Below are 7,757 nucleotides of genomic sequence, written 5' to 3' on the forward strand. Positions count from 1 at the left end.
CCATCCTATTCTATTTATTCATTCATATCCTTTGTCTCCCCCTTTTCTTCCACTCACAAAGGGATCCCTATACTGTGGTATAAAGGATCTCTATTATTATTATTATTTTTCTGTGCCTTCTTCTTTGTCATATGAGCAGGAGCAAGGATAAGAACATTCTTGTGGAAGCAGATCCAGAACCTGAAAGGACTCTGAAGAGAAAATTAAGAGAAGCTAAAATACAACAATCCAGAGATAACCTTTCAGAAATTTTCGAACAGGCAGAGGAGATGGCAGCCGAAAATAATGATAATGTAAGGAAGATGCTTGGTGACTTTACTGCACCTAATTCCAATTTACATGGAAGAAGCATCTCCATTCCTGCCATTGGAGCAAACAACTTTGAGCTGAAACCTCAATTAGTTTCTCTAATGCAGCAGAACTGCAAGTTTCATGGACTTCCATCTGAAGATCCTTTTCAGTTCTTAACTGAATTCTTGCAGATATGTGATACTGTTAAGACTAATGGAGTAGATCCTGAAGTCTACAGGCTCATGCTTTTCCCTTTTGCTGTAAGAGACAGAGCTAGATTATGGTTGGATTCTCAACCCAAAGACAGCCTGAACTCTTGGGATAAGCTGGTCACGGCTTTCTTAGCCAAGTACTTTCCTCCTCAAAAGCTGAGCAAGCTTAGAGCTGATGTTCAAACCTTCAGACAGAAAGAAGGTGAATCTCTCTATGAAGCTTGGGAAAGATACAAACAGTTGACCAAAAAGTGTCCTTCTGACATGCTTTCAGAATGGACCATCCTGGATATATTCTATGATGGTTTATCTGAGCTATCAAAGATGTCACTGGACACTTCTGCAGGTGGATCCATTCACCTAAAGAAAACGCCTGCAGAAGCTCAAGAACTCATTGACATGGTTGCTAATAACATGTTCATGTACACTTCTGAAAGGAATCCTGTGAGTAATGGGACGCCTATGAAGAAGGGAGTTCTTGAAGTTGATACTCTGAATGCCATATTGGCTCAGAATAAAATATTGACTCAGCAAGTCAATATGATTTCTCAGAGTCTGCATGGAATGCAAGCTGCATCCAACAGTACTCAAGAGGCATCTTCTGAAGAAGAAGCCTATGATCCTGAGAACCCTGCAATAGCAGAGGTAAATTACTTAGGTGAACCTTATGGAAACACCTATAACTCAACATGGAGAAATCATCCAAATTTCTCATGGAAGGATCAAAAGCCTCAACAAGGCTTTAATAATGGTGGAAGAAACAGGTTTAGCAATAGCAAGCCTTTTCCATCATCAACTCAGCAACAGACAGAGAACTCTGAACAAAATGCTTCTAATTTAGCAAGTCTAGTCTCTGATCTATCTAAGGCCACTGTAAGTTTCATGAATGAAACAAGGTCTTCCATTAGAAATCTGGAAGTACAAGTGGGCCAGCTGAGTAAAAGGATCACTGAAATCCCTCCTAGTACTCTCCCAGGCAATACAGAAGAGAATCCAAAAAGAGAGTGCAAGGCCATTGACATAAGCGCCATGGCCGAACCTGTGTGGAGAGGAGAAGACGTGAATCCCAAGGAGGAAGACCTCCTGGGATGTCCAGTGATCAATAAGGAGCTTCCCTCTGAGGAACCAAAGGACTCTGAGGCTCATCTAGAGACCATAGAGATTCCATTGAACCTCCTTATGCCCTTCATGAGCTCTGATGAGTATTCCTCTTCTGAAGAGAATGAGGATGTTACTGAAGAGCAAACTGTCAAGTTTCTTGGTGCAATCATGAAGCTGAATGCCAAATTATTTGGCATTGATGCTTGGGAAGTTGAACCTCCCTTGTTCATCAATGAACTAAGTAATCTGGATCAACTGACATTGCCTCAGAAGAGACAGGATCCTGGAAAGTTCGTAATCCCCTGTACCATAGGCACCATGATCTTTAAGGCTCTTTGTGACCTTGGTTCAGGAATAAACCTCATGCCCCTCTCTGTAATAGAGAAACTGGGAATCTATGGGGTGCAAGCTGCTAAAATCTCACTAGAGATGGCAGACAGCTCAAGAAGACAGGCTTATGGACAAGTAGAAGATGTATTAGTAAAGGTTGAGGGCCTTTACATACCTACTGATTTCATAGTCCTGGATACTGGAAAGGAAGAGGATGAATCCATCATCCTAGGAAGACCTTTCCTGGCCACAGCAAGAGCTGTGATTGATGTTGACAGAGGTGAAATAGTCCTTCAATGGAATGAGAACTCCCTTGTATTCAAAACTCAAGGATCTCCCTCTGCAACCATGGAGAGGAAGCTTGGAAAGCTTCTCTCAAAGCGGAGTCAACCAGAGCCCCCACAGTCAAACTCTAAGTTTGGTGTTGGGAGGCCACAACCAAACTCTAAGTTTGGTGTTGAACTCCCATATCCAAACTCTAAGTTTGGGGTTGGAGAGTCTCAACAAAGCTCTGCACATCTGTGAGGCTCCATGAGAGCTCACTGTCAAGCTATTGACATTAAAGAAGCGCTTGTTGGGAGGCAACCCAATGTTTATCTAATTCTTATTTTTATTGTTTTTCATGTTTTCTTAGGTTCATGATCATGTGGAGTCACAAAATAAATATAAAAATTAAAAACAGAATCAAAAACAGCAGAAGAAAAATCACACCCTGGAGGAGCATCTGTCTGGCGTTCAAACGCCAGAACAGAGCATAGTTCTGGCGCTGAACGCCCAGAATGGGAGCATCCTGGCGCTGAACGCCCAGAACAAGCATGGTTCTGGCGTTCAACGCCAGAAATGGCAGCAAAGGGGCGTTGAACGCCCAAAATGGGCACCAACCTGGCGCTGAACGCCCAGAGTTGTGTGCAAGGGCATTTTGCATGCCTAAATTGGTGCAGGGATGTAAATGCCTTGACACCTCAGGATCTGTGGACACCACAGGATCATCTCAGGATCTGTGGACCCCACAGGATCCCCACTTTACCTCCTCATAATCCTAGTTTTTATTTCCACATCTTCTTCTTCATCTATTCCTTCTTCTTTTGCTCGAGGGCGAGCAACATTCTAAGTTTGGTGTGGTAAAACAATTATGTAAAGGATCTATAGCTCAGTGGTAGAACATTTGACTGCAAATCAAGAGATCCCTGAGATACCTCAGGGGATACATTTTCTTCCACACAATTATTGGAAGCAACTAAGGGTGGAATATCAAGAGCACTCCATCATCCTTCATGAAATCAGAGAAGATCAGAAAGCAATGAAGGAGGTGCAGCCAAGGCAAGGAAGAGACATAGAAGAGCTCAAGGACATCACTAAGGTGGACTCATTCCTTGTTCTTACTTTCTCTGTTTTTTATTTTCTATGTTATGTGCTTATCTATGTTTGTGTCTTCATTACATGATCATTAGTAGTTAGTAACTTTGTCTTAAAGTTATGAATGTCCTATGAATACATCACCTCTCTTAAAATAAAAACTGTTTTAATTCAAAAGAACAAGAAGTACATGAGTTTCGAATTTATCCTTGAACTTAGTTTAATTATACTGATGTGGTGACAATGCTTCTTGTTTTCTGAATGTATGCTTGAACAGTGCATATGTCTTTTGAAGTTGTTGTTTAAGAATGTTAAATATGTTGGCTCTTGAAAGAATGATGACTAGGAGACATGTTATTTGATAATCTGAAAAATCATAAAAATGATTCTTGAAGCAAGAAAAAGCAGCAAAGAACAAAGCTTGCAGAAAAAAAAAAGAAAAAAAAAAGAAAAAAATAGGCGAAAAAAAAAGAAAAAGAAAAAGCAAGCAGAAAAAGCCAATAACCCTTAAAACCAAAAGGCAAGGGCAAATAAAAAGGATCCCAAGGCTTTGAGCATCCGTGGATAGGAGGGCCTAAAGGAATAAAATCCTGGTCTAAGCGGCTAAACCAAGCTGTCCCTAACCATGTGCTTGTGGCGTGTAGGTGTCAAGTGAAAACTTGAGACTGAGCGGTTAAAGTCAAGGTCCAAAGCAAAAGAAGAGTGTGCTTAAGAACCCTGGACACCTCTAATTGGGGACTTTAGCAAAGCTGAGTCAAAATCTGAAAAGGTTCACCCAATTATGTGTCTGTGGCATTTATGTATCCGGTGGTAATACTGGAAAACAAAGTGCTTAGGGCCACGGCCAAGACTCATAAAGAAGCTGTGTTCAAGAATCATCATACTGAACTAGGAGAGTCAATAGCACTATTCGAAATCTGAAGTTCCTATAGATGCCAATCATTCTGAACCTCAATGGATAAAGTGAGATGCCAAAACTATTCAAGAGGCAAAAAGCTATAAGTCCCGCTCATATGATTGGAGCTATGTTTCATTGATAGTTTGGAATTTATAGTATATTCTCTTCTTTTTATCCTATTTGATTTTCAGTTGCTTGGGGACAAGCAACAATTTAAGTTTGGTGTTGTGATGAGCGAATAATTTATACGCTTTTTGACATTGTTTTTAGTATGTTTTTAGTAGGATCTAGTTACTTTTAGGGATGTTTTCATTAGTTTTTATGTTAAATTCACATTTCTGGACTTTACTATGAGTTTGTGTGTTTTTCTATGATTTCAGGTATTTTCTGGCTGAAATTGAGGGACTTGAGCAGAAATCAGATTCAGAGGTTGAAAAAGGACTGCTGATGCTGTTGGATTCTGACCTCCCTGCACTCAAAGTGGATTTTCTGGAGCTACAGAACTCGAAATGACGCGCTTCCAATTGCGTTGGAAAGTAGACATCCAGGGCTTTCCAGCAATATATAATAGTTCATACTTTGGCCAAGAATTGACGACGTAAACTGGCGTTCAACGCCAGCCTTCTGCCCGAATCTGGCGTCCAGCGCCAGAAAAGGATCCAGAACCAGAGTTGAACGCCCAAACTGGCACAGAAACTGGCATTCAACTCCACAAATGGCCTCTGCACGTGCTACACTTAAGCTCAGCCCAAATACACACCAAGTGGGCCCCGGAAGTGGATTTATGCATCAATTACTTACTCATGTAAACCCTAGTGACTAGTTTATTATAAATAGGACCTCTTACTATTGTATTAGGCATCTTTGGTCTCAGTTTTATTCCATTGTTCATCTTAGGAGACTATTGATCTCGTTTAGGGGGCTGGCCATCTCGGCCATGCCTGGACCTTTCACTTATGTATTTTCATACGGTAGAGTTTCTACACTCCATAGATTAAGGTGTGGAGCTCTGCTGTTCCTCAAAGATTAATGCAAAGTACTACTGTTTTCTATTCAATTCTTCTTATTTCTCTTCTAAGATATCCATTCGCACCCAAGAACGTGATGAAGGTGATGATTATGTGTGACGCTCATCATCCTTCTCCCTTATGAACGTGTGCCTGACAAACACTTCTGTTCTACATGAATTAAGCTAGAATGAATATCTCTTAGATCTCCTAACCAGAATCTTCGTGGCGTAAGCTAGAATGATGGCGGCATTCAAGAGAATCCGGAAGGTCTAAACCTTGTCTGTGGTATTCTGAGTAGGATTCAATGATTGAATGACTGTGACGAGCTTCAAACTCGCGATTGTTGGGCGTTAGTGACAGACGCAAAAGGAGGGTGAATCCTATTCCAGCATGATCGAGAACCGACAGATGAATAGCCGTGCCGTGACAGGGTGCGTGAGCATATTATTCACTGAGAGGAGGGGATGTAGCCACTGACAACGGTGATGCCCTTGCATACAGCCAGCCATGGAAAGGAGTAAGACAGATTGGATGAAGATAGCAGGAAAGCAGAGGTTCAGAGGAACGAAAAGCATCTCCATTCGCTTATCTGAAATTCCTACCAATGAATTACATAAGTATCTCTATCCCTATTTTATTATATAATATTCGAAAACACCATTATCACTTTATATCTGCCTGACTGAGATTTACAAGGTGACCATAGCTTGCTTCATACCAACAATCTCCGTGGGATTCGACCCTTACTCACGTAAGGTATTACTTGGACGACCCAGTGCACTTGCTGGTTAGTTGTATCGAAGTTGTGACAATTATGAATTAAGATCAGAGCACCAAGATTTGGAGCCATTACCAGGATTTGTTCGAGCCTGGAGATCACAATTTCGTGCACCACTTTCCAACACCAAACTTAGAGTTTGGATATGGAAGTTCAACACCAAACTTAGAGTTTGGTTGTGGCCTCCCAACACCAAACTTAGAGTTTGACTGTGGGGGCTCTGGTTGACTCTGTTTTGAGAGAAGCTTTTTAAGCTTCCTCTCCATGTTTACAGAAGGGTAACCTTGAGTTGTAAACACAAGGGAGTCCTCATTCAATTGAAGGACTAATTCACCTCTGTCAACATCAATTACAGCTCTTGCTGTGGCTAGGAAGGGTCTTCCAAGGATGATGGATTCATCCTCATCCCTCCCAGTATCTAGGACTATGAAATCAGCAGGGATGTAAAGGCCTTCAACCTTTACTAACACATCCTCTATTTGTCCATAAGCCTATTTTCTTGAACTGTCTGCCATCTCTAATGAGATTTTAGTAGCTTGCACCCCAAAGATTCCCAGTTTCTCTATTACAGAGAGGGGCATGAGGTTTATCCCTGAACCAAGGTCACACAGAGCCTTATCAAAGATCATGTTACCTATGGTACAAGGTATTATGAACTTTCCAGAATCCTGTTTCTTCTGAGATAATGTCAGTTGATCCAGATCACTTAGTTCATTGGTGAATAAGGGAGGTTCATCTTCCCAAGTCTCAATACCAAATAATTTGGCATTTAGCTTCATGATTGCACCAAGGTACTTGGTAACTTGCTCTTCAGTAACATCCTCATTCTCTTCAGAAGATGAATACTCGTCAGAGCTCATGAAGGGCATAAGGAGGTTTAATGGAATCTCTATGGTCTCTAGATGAGCCTCAGATTCCTTTGGTTCCTCAAAGGGAAACTCCTTATTGATCACTGGATGTCCCAGGAGGTCTTCCTCACTGGGATTTACGTCCTCTCCTTCCCTTACAGGTTCGGCCATGGTGATTAATTCAATGGCCTTGCACTCTCCTTTTGGATTTTCTTCTGTATTGCTTGGGAGAGTACTAGGAGGGATTTCAGTGATCCTTTTACTCAGCTGGCCCACTTGTGCTTCCAAATTTCTAATGGAGGACCTTGTTTCATTCATGAAACTCACAGTGGCCTTTGATAGATCAGAGACTAAATTTGCTAAATTAGAAGTATTTTGTTCAGAGTTCTCTGTCTGTTGCTGAGTGAATGATGGAAAAGGCTTGCTATTGCTAAACCTGTTTCTTCCACCATTATTAAAGCCTTGTTGAGGCTTTTGTTGATCCTTCCATGAGAAATTTGGATGATTTCTCCATGATGAGTTATAGGTGTTTCCATAAGGTTCACCTAAGTAATTTACCTCTGCTGTTGCAGGGTTCTCAGGATCATAGGCCTCTTCTTCAGAAGGCGCCTCTTGAGTACTGTTGGATGCAGCTTGCATTCCATTCAGACTCTGAGAAATCATATTGACTTGCTGAGTCAATATTTTGTTCTGAGCCAATATGGCATTCAGAGTATCAATTTCAAGAACTCCCTTCTTCTGAGGTGTCCCATTACTCACAGGATTCCTCTCAGAAGTGTACATGAACTGGTTATTAGCAACCATGTCAATAAGTTCTTAAGCTTCTGCAGGCGTTTTATTTAGGTGAATGGATCCACCTGCAGAAGTATCCAATGACATCTTAGATAACTCAGACAGACCATCATAGAATATATCCAGGATGGTCCATTCTGA

The 7,757-nt window shown here is 41.3% G+C and overlaps 1 non-coding gene across 1 annotated transcript; it reads right to left on the minus strand.

The window, feature by feature from the left end:
* Window positions 1–665: 665 nt before the first annotated feature.
* On the minus strand, window positions 666–773 carry LOC112781630 (small nucleolar RNA R71). Its single transcript, XR_003192395.1, has one exon. It is a non-coding gene; the product is annotated as a small nucleolar RNA R71 (small nucleolar RNA).
* Between the last annotated feature and the right edge of the window lie 6,984 nt (window positions 774–7,757).

This window comes from Arachis hypogaea, chromosome 19 (genome assembly GCF_003086295.3).
Source record: "Arachis hypogaea cultivar Tifrunner chromosome 19, arahy.Tifrunner.gnm2.J5K5, whole genome shotgun sequence".
Classification (NCBI taxonomy): Eukaryota; Viridiplantae; Streptophyta; class Magnoliopsida; order Fabales; family Fabaceae; genus Arachis; species Arachis hypogaea.